Source organism: Bos taurus, chromosome 9 (genome assembly GCF_002263795.3).
Source record: "Bos taurus isolate L1 Dominette 01449 registration number 42190680 breed Hereford chromosome 9, ARS-UCD2.0, whole genome shotgun sequence".
In the NCBI taxonomy this organism is placed as follows: domain Eukaryota; kingdom Metazoa; phylum Chordata; class Mammalia; order Artiodactyla; family Bovidae; genus Bos; species Bos taurus.
In genome coordinates this window covers 7,716,133-7,728,801 of record NC_037336.1, presented here as the reverse complement: position 1 = coordinate 7,728,801, position 12,669 = coordinate 7,716,133, and the positions used below count along the sequence as shown (strand labels likewise).

The 12,669-nt window shown below is 40.8% G+C and overlaps 1 protein-coding gene across 2 annotated transcripts in view; it reads right to left on the bottom strand.

Moving 5' to 3' along the window:
• Nucleotides 1–12,669, bottom strand: part of ADGRB3 (adhesion G protein-coupled receptor B3) — an 886,492-nt gene that overhangs the window by 518,421 nt on the left and 355,402 nt on the right. The gene's annotated exons all lie outside the window — the stretch shown is intronic.

The following is a 12,669-nucleotide window of genomic DNA, read 5'->3' as shown; positions in this document are numbered from 1 at the left end:
CTCTTTTTGTGAATATTCCCTGTCCATTATGACAGAATGGCTGTGACAAAGTAACTGATTATATACTTTCTTAAAAAGAAGAAAAGACCAATATTCCCTTAATGTGTTATATAGTGTGTTAAGTCAAATTCCCATTTCCAGTGGGAAAATGGACAATTAAGAAGTTAGAAAGAGAGGGGTATGTGAATTTAATTTAAAGAATTAGATAATTGACCAATTGTATACAAAAGAATTTCTTTTAGTGTCAAGTGTGGAACATTTATTTTGTCATCTTGGAATTAAAAAAAAAAATCATTGATTATGTTCTAAGGTGGCGGAAAAGGTCACTTTTCATTCCAATTCCAAAGAAGGGCAATGCCAAAGAATGTTTAAACTACTGCACAATTGCACCCATTTCACTGGCTAGCAAAGGAATGCTCAAAATCCTTCAAGTTAGGCTTAAACAGTATTTGAATTGAGAACTTCTAGATGTACAAGCTAGATTTAGAAAAGGAAGAGGAACCAGAGATCAAATTGCAAATATCTGTTGGATCACCAAAAAAGCTAGAGAATTAAAAAAAAAAAATCTGCTTCATTCACAATGCTAAAATCTTTGACTGTGTAGATCACAACAAACTGAGGAATTTCTTAGAGATAGGAATACCAGACCACCTTACCTGTCTCCTGTGTGCAGGTCAAGAAGCAACAATTACAACTGTACATGGAAAAATGGACTGGTTCAAAATTGGGAAAGAAGTATGTCAAGGCTTATATTGTCACCCTGCTCATTTACCTTATATGTAGAGTACATCATGCAAAATGCCAGGATGGATGAAGCACAAGTTGGAATCAAGATTGGCGGGAGAAATATCAATAACCTCACATATGCAGATGACACCACCCTTATGGCAGAAAGTGAAGAGGAACTAAAGAACCCCTTGATGAAGGTAAAAGAAGAGAGTGAAAAAGCTGGCTTAAAACTCAGCATTCAAAAAATGAAGATCATGGAATCTGGAATCCAGTCCTATCACTTCACGGCAAATAGATGGGGAAACAATGCAAACAGTGACAGACTTTATTTATTTTCTTGTCCTCCAAAATCACTGCAGATGGTGATTGCAGCCATTAAAGACACAAACTCCTTGGAAGAAAAGCAATGACAAACCTAGTCAGTGTGTTAAAAAGCAGAGACATGACTTTGCTGATAAAGGTCCATATAGGCAAAGCTATGGTTTTCCAGTGGTCATGTATGGATGTGAGAGTTGGACTATAAAGAAAGCTGAGCGCCGAAGAATTGATGCTTTTGAACTGTGGTGTTGGAGAAGACTCTTGAGAGTCCCTTGGACTGCAAGGAGATCCAACCAGTCCATTCTGAAGGAGATTAGCCCTGAGATATCTTTGGAAGGAATGATGCTAAAGCTGAAACTCCACTACTTTGGCCACCTCATGGGAAGAGTTGACTCCTTGGAAAAGACTCTGATGCTGGGAGGGATTGGGGGCAGGAGGAGAAGGGGACGACAGAGGATGAGATGGCTGGATGGCATCACTGACTCGATGGACGTGAGTCTGAGTGAACTCCGGGAGTTGGTGATGGACAGGGAGGCCTGGCGTGCTGGGATTCATGGGGTCGCAAAGAGTCAGACACGACTGAGCGACTGAACTGAACTATTATATATAAAACAGATAAGCAAGAAGTACCTACTGTATAGCAAAGGAAACTATACTCTCCTGGTGGCACAGTGGTATGAATCTGTCTGCCAATGCAGGAGACATGAGACACAATGTGGGTTAGTTCTCTGAGTCAGGAAGATGTCCTGGAGTAGGAAATGGCAACCTGCTTCAGTTTTCTTGCCTGGGAAATCCCATGGTCAGAGGAGCCTGGCAGGCTACAGTTCACAGGGTCACAAAAGAGTTGGGCATGACTTAGTGAGGAAACAACAACCACAATAATAACGGACAAGACGGAAGAATCTGAAAAAACACTGGTACATATGTACATATAACTGAACTACTTGCTGTACTCCTGAAGTAAACTAAATCAACTATACTCCAATAAAACTTTTTTTAAGAAAAGAGTATCACAATATCATGAAAATATCTGAACCAAGAAGAAAAAAAGAAACGTCTTTCTGAAATGGTAGTGTTATTTCACTAAATGAAAAAAAAAAGTTGGTTTCTGAGAGGTGGAAATTAAGAGCTCTGTTTTGGACATTTAAGCATTTCCCAATCCGACCTGTACATTACACTTCAGGGATAAATGGTGAGATACTTGAAAACCAATTATCATATGATACACCTTAGGTTTTTGTTTCATAACCACTTAGCTAAGTACCACACAAGCCACGAAGAGACTTTTTTCTTCTTATCTGATGCTTGCTGGAGAATCCGAAGCAGGGCTGATGCTGCCTCTCCCAGCTGCATTTAGGTTTGCTCTTCACCCGGGCGAGCTCAGACCAGAGACCATCAAAGCACTCCCCACCCCATCTCCACCTACTCAGGTGGGACTGTCCTACACACTTACAGGGACAACCCCAGACTCTGCAAACCCATGAGTGTGAAAACACCTCAAAGCTTTCTTTCTAGAAATCTGTGCTTGCTGCTGCTGCTGCAAGTCGCTTCAGTCATGTCCAACTCTGTGTGACCCCATGGACAGCAGCCCATCATTTTCCCCTGCCCACAGGATTCTCCAGGCAAGAACACTGGAGTGGGTTGCCATTTCCTTCTCAAAAATCTGTGCCTATTGCAACCTAATTAGGATCTTGTCGTTCTGTCAGAAAAGTCTTCCTGATGATTTGGGGAAATGTAAATAATCCAACAGACTGGTTCCGAACAGGAAAAGGAGTACGTCAAGGCTGCATATTGTCATCCTGCTTATTTAATTTATATGCAGAGTACATCATGAGAAACGCTGGGCTGGAAGAAACACAAGCTGGAATCAAGATTGCTGGGAGAAATATCAATAACCTCAGATATGCAGATGACACCACCCTTATGGCAGAAAGTGAAGAGGAACTAAAAAGCCTCTTGATGAAAGTGAAAGTGGAGAGTGAAAAAGTTGGCTTAAAGCTCAACATTCAGAAAACGAAGATCATGGCATCCGGTCGCATCACTTCATGGGAAATGGATGGGGAAACAGTGGAAACAGAGTCAGACTTTATTTTTTGGGGCTCCAAAATCACTGCAGATGGTGATTGCAGCAAAGAAATTAAAAGACACTTACTCCTTGGAAGGAAAGTTATGACCAACCTAGATAGCATATTCAAAAGCAGAGACATTACTTTGCCCGCTAAGGTCTGTCTAGTCAAGGCTATGGTTTTTCCAGTGGTCATGTATGGATGTGAGAGTTGGACTGTGGAGAAAGCTGAGCACCAAAGAATTTATGCTTTTGAACTGCGGTGCTGGAGAAGATTCTTGCGAGTCCCTTGGACTGCAAGGAGATCCACCCAGTCCACCCTAAAGGAGACCAGTCCTGGGTGTTCATTGGAAGGGCTGATGCTGAGGCTGAAACTCCAATACTTTGGCCACCTCATGCGAAGAGTTGACTCATTGGAAAAGACTCTGATGCTGGGAGGGATTGGGGGCAGGAGGAGAAGGGGACAATAGAGGATGAGATGGCTGGATGGTATCACCAACTCGATGCACATGAGTCTGGGTGAACTCCGGGGTTGGTGATGGACAGGAAGGCCTGGCGTGCTGAGATTCATTGGGTTGCAAAGAGTCAGACACGACTGAGCAACTGAACTGAACTGAAACAATCCAAAACAGGCTTCCAAGCTGGCACTCATGGTCCAAAATCCACCTGCCAATGCAGGAGACACAGTGGCCTGGGTTCAATCCCTGGATGGGGCGGATCCCCTGGAGAAGGAAATGGGAACCTACTCTAGTATTCTTGCCTGCAGAATCCTATGGACAGAGGAGCCTGGTGGACTGCAGTCCACGGGGTCGCATAGAGTCAGACATGCCTGAAGCGACTTAGCACGCAGGCATGCATGCAGACATTCCAAAACTGATCTTGCAGGCTGTGGATGCCCTCCTTAGAATCCACACTGTGCACAATACTGGATGCTTGGGGCTAGTGCACTGGGACGACCCAGAGGGATGGTGTGGGGAGGGAGGAGGGAGGAGGGTTCAGGATGGGGAACACATGTATACCTGTGGCGGATTCATTTCGATATTTGGCAAAACTAATACAATTATGTAAAGTTTAAAAAAAAAAAAAAAAAGTTGGACCAAAAAAAAAAAAAAAAAGAATCCACACTGTGACTGGCCTCCTTCTCCTAGACTCATGGACAACTGTGCTGATGAAGACGCACTACGCTCTGCCCTCCTGTAACCCACAGTCTGAGCGGCTGTGGTGGAGACAGATGACGGTAAACAAGGAAACAAAGGAGAAACAACAGTCTCATCCGGAAGAGTTCTGAAGGCAGAATGACCACAGAAGAGCTGAGTTCCCATCACTAGGAGGAGCCAGAGACCTGAGCTCCATGGAGGGCTCCACCCAAGGTGGGGTTGGGGGCAGGAAGGCTTTGTGCATTTCAGGAAAGAGATGAGTCTGGGGCTCATGAAGAGGGCGACACAGCAGGAGGTGGGTCCTGAGGGCAACAGAAGACAGATCTTGGGGGGTCCAGCAGGTACAGGACCAAAAAGCTGAAACGCCACGAGAGGACTTGATAGTTGTGAAGAGACGTGGCGTCATTCATATTTGAGCCCTTCTATTTTGTGGATTTGTGCAGACTGGGTTGCACAGGGGCAGGAATTGGTGTGGCAGATGTTAGTGGACTAGACTACAGCCCAGACAGGGGTAAATGGTAGGACCTGTTACTGAACTGGGTTAGAGGAACTTTCAAACAGGTCAGCAGGCATATAGCCCTGAAATAAAAATGTTTATCTGGAACATGTTGAACCTGCAGTGCCATTATAGACATAACCCAGGGAATCCTGCATTGAATAAACTTTGTTTAAAGTTGTCTCTCCCAAATTTCCTCCCTCCCTCTTTTCTTCTTATTTTTTCTTTCATGGAACACCATTTGACATCACATTATAAGGCATAATTTCTTCTGTGAAGAGCCAACATTTTCTTGGGCTTTTCATTTTCTCTTCATTTCTATCATCAGCATTTGCAGTTGGGCTTTTTCATTGTCATTTTTCAATTTAAAAACTCCAAATGCCTATCACCTGTGAACCATTGCACAGAGGCATCTAAGGATGGAGAATGGGAGGCCATATTTTAAATCTGGGAAGATGCTAAGATCAGCCAGTCCTACCTTCACAGCAGTACTTCCTTATAAAACAGAGCCACTCTGCAGACACAAAGTTTTTTTTTTCAGTAATGTGACACATGAGACATTTTCTGGACACAGAAAAATTAAAATTACCATGTTTAAATTGTTAGATTCCTGGGTTTTACTTTGTTATATAAGCTTCCTTCTGCAGTTGTGTTCACTTGGAAGAAAAATCTGTCTCCCATATGCAGGGAGTTAGTTCCTATGATATATTTTATTTTACTTTATAACTTTAAAATTTTTATTGAAGCACAATTGATTTAACTGTTGTGCTTTCTTCTTACACCAAAGTGATTCAGTTATACACAGATATACATACTTTATTATATTCTTTTCCATTATGGTTTATTCAAGGATATTGAATATAGTTCCCAGTGACTATGATACATGTTAATGAAAATACTATGCTTCAGTCTATTTTCTCATCTTGAGAATAACTAGTGACATTCTAGAACTGGTTGGATAACAATAAACACAAGTTAAAGTCATGAGTATTTTGGACACGAAAACCATCATTTCAACAACTGTTCTGGGTTGATTATTGCTGGCTGATTAAGTTACTGATAGGGAAGAGTTGGGGGACAAAAGCTGCCTTTTAGGCTATCTGACTTAGGAATGGCAAAGTTGGAGAGCCTTGATTTTTATTGAATTGAAAGTTACCCAGAAAATGGGAAAGACTCCTTTGGAATACAAGACTGAAATATGGAAGAACCATATGTTGAAGAGCTTAAACTTATGTTTCCTATCTGCCATTTTTATATAAATGACAAGAGAGGAGACATCAAAATGAAATATGCTTTAAAAAAATAGAATTAAGGATAGTCTTACCAAATTATCATGGTAAGAGTAAGGATTTAAAAAAGTAAGATTAAGTTAAGATAAAGTTTAAATGAGAAAAATATTAAATAGTAAATGAAAACAATCCAGAATTAACACAGACATAATGATTTTTTTAAAAAATTTCATAAGCTAAGCACCGAAACATCACCAGAATAGTGCTTAAACATCTGAAATGACACAAAATGAATACAATCACCACATAATAGACCAGAAGGTTAAGATTATAAACTACAAATTAATTAAAGACCAGGTTAATGAGGTATCATTTGTGTTGTAAATTATAACATCCTCATGCTGAGAGATCAGGGACCTCTCAGGTCCTGAGTCAGATAGGGCCAAGTCTCCGCACCTTTCCACTCACTGTCTCCCCAGGAGCTCCCTGCAGAGGGACAGTGGGAGGTCACCCTCTCACAGATGCTGAAGAATGAAAATACTAGCACCGCAGGAGACTGAAGCCTCGTGCTCATGGTAACAGACATTTGGGTCCAGCTCCATTCCTCAGGACCTACCATCGGGTGGTTCTTTCTTTCTTCTTGGAGTTTATAAGAGTCTGCAAATGTATCTGGAAAGTACAACCAAATCAGATCTCTCTAGAAAGGTTCTGGATCCTAAGGAATGGATTTCTCAAATGCAGGACTGCTCAGTCCCATAGACTGACACTTACGTACCTACTTCTTAGAAAAATCCTGCCCAAAGAATCTCTTTTGAGTATCTGGTTAAGACTGTCCATAAGAAGCAAAGCTCAAAAACTATCATAATATCCTGAGTTTATTTCACCAAATCCCTCACTTTTCAAGTAATGCTGCTGCTACTGCTAAGTCGCTTCAGTCGTGTCCGACTCTGTGCAACCCCAGAGACGGCAGCCCACCAGGCTTCCCCACCTGTGGGATTCTCCAGACAAGAACACTGGAGTGGGTTGCCATTTCCTTCTCCAATGCGTGAAAGTGAAAAGTGAAAGTCAAGTCGCTCAGTCGTTCCCGACTCTTAGCGACACCATGGACAGTCCTTTCTAAATCATGATAAATACCCTCAACTTTGTTATTTTATACTCATAGAACATTCCTAAAATATGAAGGGTAATGAATACTGGCTCTACTTTACAAATGAAAGTGGGGAACAGAAAAGAGGAAGAAGTTGCCAAAGTAAATATTTACAATTAAGGACTGGGATGAAACCTTCATCCATGTCTTGTGGATTCCAGACTACTGAACCATATTCATTCATTCAGACATAGTTCTTATAGATAAATGAAAACTTGTCAATAATTCCTTATTTCAGTCTCCCATCTGTCACTTACATATTATTTACCCCTGCCTATCTTCGATATTATTTGTCCTCTACTTCATAAATATATATCAGAAGGAGAATTGTTAAGACAGAAACAAGTAGGGCCAAACTTGAATCACTTGTTCCTCCAGTCTTCAACTTTGGACAAAGGGAAATAATTATTACTATTAATATAAAGCCAAATACTATGAAAGAAATTATAATGAACCTTGAGACTTTGAAGTAAACACTTAAACATTTATTTTCCCCAAATAATTTAATTTTGGAAAAGATAAGGTAGATTTTATTTTGCAGATACACATCTATATAATGTTAAGGGAGGGCCTACCTGGGAAATGCAAACATTTCATAATGTCTGTTAATTTTCTCCAGATGAATATTAATCAAAATCACTAACAACAGAAACCTCTGAAGTCACCATGGAGGAGGGGTCACCATCTAGGGGACACCCAGGCAGGGGCCTGACGAACTTAGCCAAACTTCAGTGCTATTGGCAGCCTCCCTGGTGTCATAATGATGTGTTATCTCTTGTTGGACCTAAAACCATCGCAGCACATGAATACCAGACAAGGTCACTTGGAGACTGTGATCAAAATGAAGTAAACCAAAACCACTTCAGGGACAAAGACAGGTCCCAGTGGAACACACAATTCTCAGAACACACATTCTGAGAGAGGAGGTGCGTTCTCCTCTCTCAGCTGAGTGACACACCAACTCAGCTGGTCTTCACTTGTCCTAGATATTTACTAAGATACTAAATCCTAGAGTTGCCCCTCTCACCCTGACACCATCAAGTGTGAAGCAAAGTCCTACTTTAATAAACTTTCTGTGAAATCACCCACCACAAGCCCAAACCATTGGTTAAGTCTTTCCTAATACCCTCTTGGGCTTCCCTGGTACCTCAGAGGTAAAGAATCTCTCAGCCAATGCAGGAGACTTGGGTTTGATCCCTGGGTCAGGAAGATCCCCTGGAGAAGGAAATGGTAACCCACTCCAGTACTCTTGCCTGGGAAATCCCATGGACAGAGGAGCCTGGTGGGCTACAGTCTATGGGATCGCAAAAGAGTTGGACAGGACTTGGTGACTAAACTGCAACAACAACACCCTCTTACTAAGATGCCCTGCAGTTCCCTATGTTAATTCCCCCTCACTGTGGAGAGTGACAAACCCAACTTGTTCAACGACAAGTGTCATCCTGATGGACTCTCACTGGAGCGCACTGACATGATAATACTACTAATATTTATTAACAGCATTTGCTAGTTTGTTAACTACCAAGTTCTCTCCTTTAAAGCATCTCATGTGGCCTTCTCATGAAGAGGGTGTTACTATTCTGTCCTCAATGTGCAGCTGAAGAAACTAAGACCAGAGGAGCAACACAGATGTGAAATGTGATATCTAAATTCAAATATGTTTTCGCTTGCAAAAACCAAAGATCTTTCCACTACAACACATTAATGTATTTTTAAGTAAGAACAGAAATGCCCTACAAAACATCTGGATGAGCATTAGAAATTTGGATATGTATAGGTGGAAAGAATCCACTTAATAATTGGATACAACCAGGAATAAAGTTGCACAGAGAGATAAACAGGAAATACAAGAGCACTTCTTTGTTGTCAAATGTATCAACTAATATCATTGTGAACTTGATGCTCAATTAGTGACTGCAATGAAAATTCAGAGAAAACAGAAAGCACAGGTTGGACTTCCAGAAATTCTGGGTATGGTGAGGTAATAGAAACAGATCACAAAGACCACTGGACACACAGATACATACATACATCCTTCCATAGTATGACACGTGATTGGTACTGTAGATGAGAAAAGAGGCTCCTCTATCTATGGGGATTCTCCACGCCAGAAACTGGAGTGGGTTGCCATGCCCTCATCCAGGATATCTTCCCAAGCCAGGGATCAAACCTATGTTTCTTATGTCTCCTGCACTAGCAGGTGGGTTCTTTACCACTTGCACCGCCTGGGAAGCCCCGAAGAAACACATTTGCTGTGCTAAGTCACTTCAGTTGTGTCTGACTCTGCGACCCTATGGATTGTAGCCCACCAGGCTCCTCTGTCCATGTTCTCCAGGCAAGAATACTGGAGTGGGTTACTGTGTCCTCCACCAGGAAGAAACACATATCATCCCCATAATGAAGTGGATGCTATGTAGGAATGAAGAGTGTTGTTCACACTAAATGATGAAATGTGTTTGATCTATGCAAATTCTGATCAGTTCAGTTCAGTCACTCAGTCGTGTCTGATTCTTTGTGACCCCATGGACTGCAGTATGCCAGGCTTCCTTGGCCATCAGCAATTCCTGGAGCTTACTCAAACTCATGTCCATAGGGTCGGTGATGCCATCCAATCATCTCATCCTCTGTCATCCCCTTCTCCTCCTGCCTTCAGTCTTTCACAGCATCAGAGTCTTTTCCAATGAGTTAGTTCTTCAAAATTAGGTGGCCAAAGTATAGGAGTTTCAGCTTCAGCATCAGTCTTTCCAATGAATATTCAAGATTGATTTCCTTTATGATGGACTGGTTGGGTCTCCTTGCAGTCCAAGGGACTCTGAAGAGTCTTCTCCAACACCACAGTTCAAAAGCATCAGTTCTTCAGCGCTCAGCTTTCTTTATAGTTCACCTCTCACATCCATACATGACTACTAGAAAAACCATAGCTTTGACTAGATGGACCTTTGTTGGCAAAGTAATGTCTCAGCTTTTTAATATGCTGTCTAGGTTGGTCATAATTTTTCTTCCAAAGAGCAAGCATCTTTCAATTTCATGGCTGCAGTCACCATCTACAGTGATTTTGGAGCCCCAAAAATAAAGTCAGCCACTGTTTCCATTGTTTCCCCATCTATTTGCCATAAAGTGATGGGACTGGGTACCATGATGTTAGTTTTCTGAATGTTGAGTTGTAAGCCAACTTTTCACTCTCCTCTTTCAGCTTCATCAAGAGGCTCTTTAGTTCTTTGCTTTCTGTCATAGGGTGGTGTCATCTGCATATCTGAGGTTATTGATATTTCTCCCAGCAATCTTGATTTCCTACTGATAATACATGACATCCTATTCTTATCTGATACTTTCCTTAGTCAATGTCCAACTTTCTCCCATTCCTTTTGAGCAAAGGTAAATCACTTGCCTCCTTGCCATACGAGGAGAGAAGGAAGGAAGGAAAAGTTAGATCTGGTATTTCCTAGTTTGAGTCATTAGTAACTGATTTGTGTACTATATCTAAACAGTGACTGGTGTTGGCTGGGGGCAGTCGGCCAGAAATATACAGAGCAAAATGTGTTTCTTAAAAGCTGGGAGGCTGTTCTCACATGACCCTACACTAAAACATCACTGCCCATGATCAGAACTTGCACGATCAAATCTTGCAGAAGTGGTGACCAGAGACGCAATTTTTTGTTGTGAATGTTTCCCCTGCTTTCTTCTGCTCTGTGGCCCATGTCAGCCTAACCAAGGAGAACCAAGTGTGGGTCTTACCCACACTCTTCATCACGGTCACATTTCTTATAATGGTTTTTTTCTTTAAGAGGATATCTTAGGAATCTCAGGTAGGATGGCTATAAGAAATGTAGGTTGAAATCACTTAATATTCAAATTGCTATCTTTTATTAAGACTAGAGCATTTATTTGTGTTTTTCAGAATTGCATTCTATTTTTCACATGCCTGGGTTTCCCTTGTGGCTCAGTTGATAAAGAATCCACCTGTAATGCAGGAGACCTTGGTTCAATCCCTGGGTTGGGAAGATCCCCTGGAGAAGGGGCTCTCCAGTATTCTGGCCTGGAGAATTTCATGGACTGTATAGTGGGGTGGCAAAGAGTCAGACATGACTGCGTGACTTTCACTTTCATTTTTCACATGCGTGTTTCTAAATTCTCAGAAGAGACTGCAAATTTCTAGAGATCAGGGATTCTACATTATTCTCAGCAGTGTTTTACATCTAGTTGATAGTTAATAATGCTTTATATTCAGTGAAGATCCCTGAAATTAGTCATAATTAGTTCTACTTCTTCTTATATGTCTGGATATCCAACTGTAATGATCTTAGAGTGATTTCAGTGATAGTATAATACAGGTAAAACACTAGTAGCTTGAAAACACACATGGTTACTACGTGAGTGATACATGGTGTATGTTCCTGCAGAGGAGCCAGTGGGGCAAAGCTACCATCTGTGGAATTATGACTGAACACCTCTAAGTCATAACTGGATCAGCTTAGAAAAATGCATTTTCTTATCTGAATTCTAACAACTTAGCAGCTCTGTGTACTCATATCTAAGCTTTTCATGTCTAGATAAATTAATGGAAAATGGACTATGAAAAACCCGGCTGACAACCTTTTATTGATCGGTGCCATTTTATCTTTGTACTTATGGGGATCAACTGAGGTAAAGAATTAATTAAAAACAAATATATCCAAAGATATTCCATAGTTAGCTATTATTCTTTACTTCCAAGTGTTGTCTATTTTTTTCACATTCCATAGAAAAATGAGTGAACTCTGACTACCTGTAAATATCACAGCTTAGTTGTTAGAAAAAAATTCTAAAATGTGCATAAGTTAAATCTTTGGGGAAAAGTCAGAGCATAAATATACATGCATATGTCTGGTGTGCCTATCTGTATATTTACATAGAGATAGACAAAAGAACTTAAATAGATTTTCTGGGAATGATTTGAAAATAAGGAATCATGATTTTGACACCTTAGTATTCATAATACCTGAATACTGAATCATACAGTTATATTCGCAATTCATAGGATTCATAAAATTCTAAAAGTAAAAAGTATATTACTCAGTATAACTGCTACATATTTACATGTATACTCCCAAGTGTAGGAACCCTAGTCTTCGTCCGAATTAAAAGAGTACAATTAAGCTTGTTAGATGACTGTTTCTTCTCTGCATTTTGAGTGTTTTTCATAGTCCTCAGATATTTTAGATTCTTAAAATTTCCAGAAGAACTTTAAAACATTGTATTATAAGATAAGATATTAATGTGGGGAATTTAGAGGGCAAATGGGACTCAATGTGAGTTAAGTAATGTGTCTGGAGTTCACTACTGGGATCCCAGCTGTTTATTGCATGGAGAATATGTGAGTGCATGGGTCAGTGAGAAACTCTCCCAAACGGAAGATGCTGCTTATTAATACTGGTCTGCACATTTTTGTTAGACTTTTCCATTTGCTACTCATACCTGTGTCTTCTTCTAAGAAGTATCTTTGCTTTCCTGGGAGATTCTATCATTGTTTGTGTTCATTTTCTCCCATA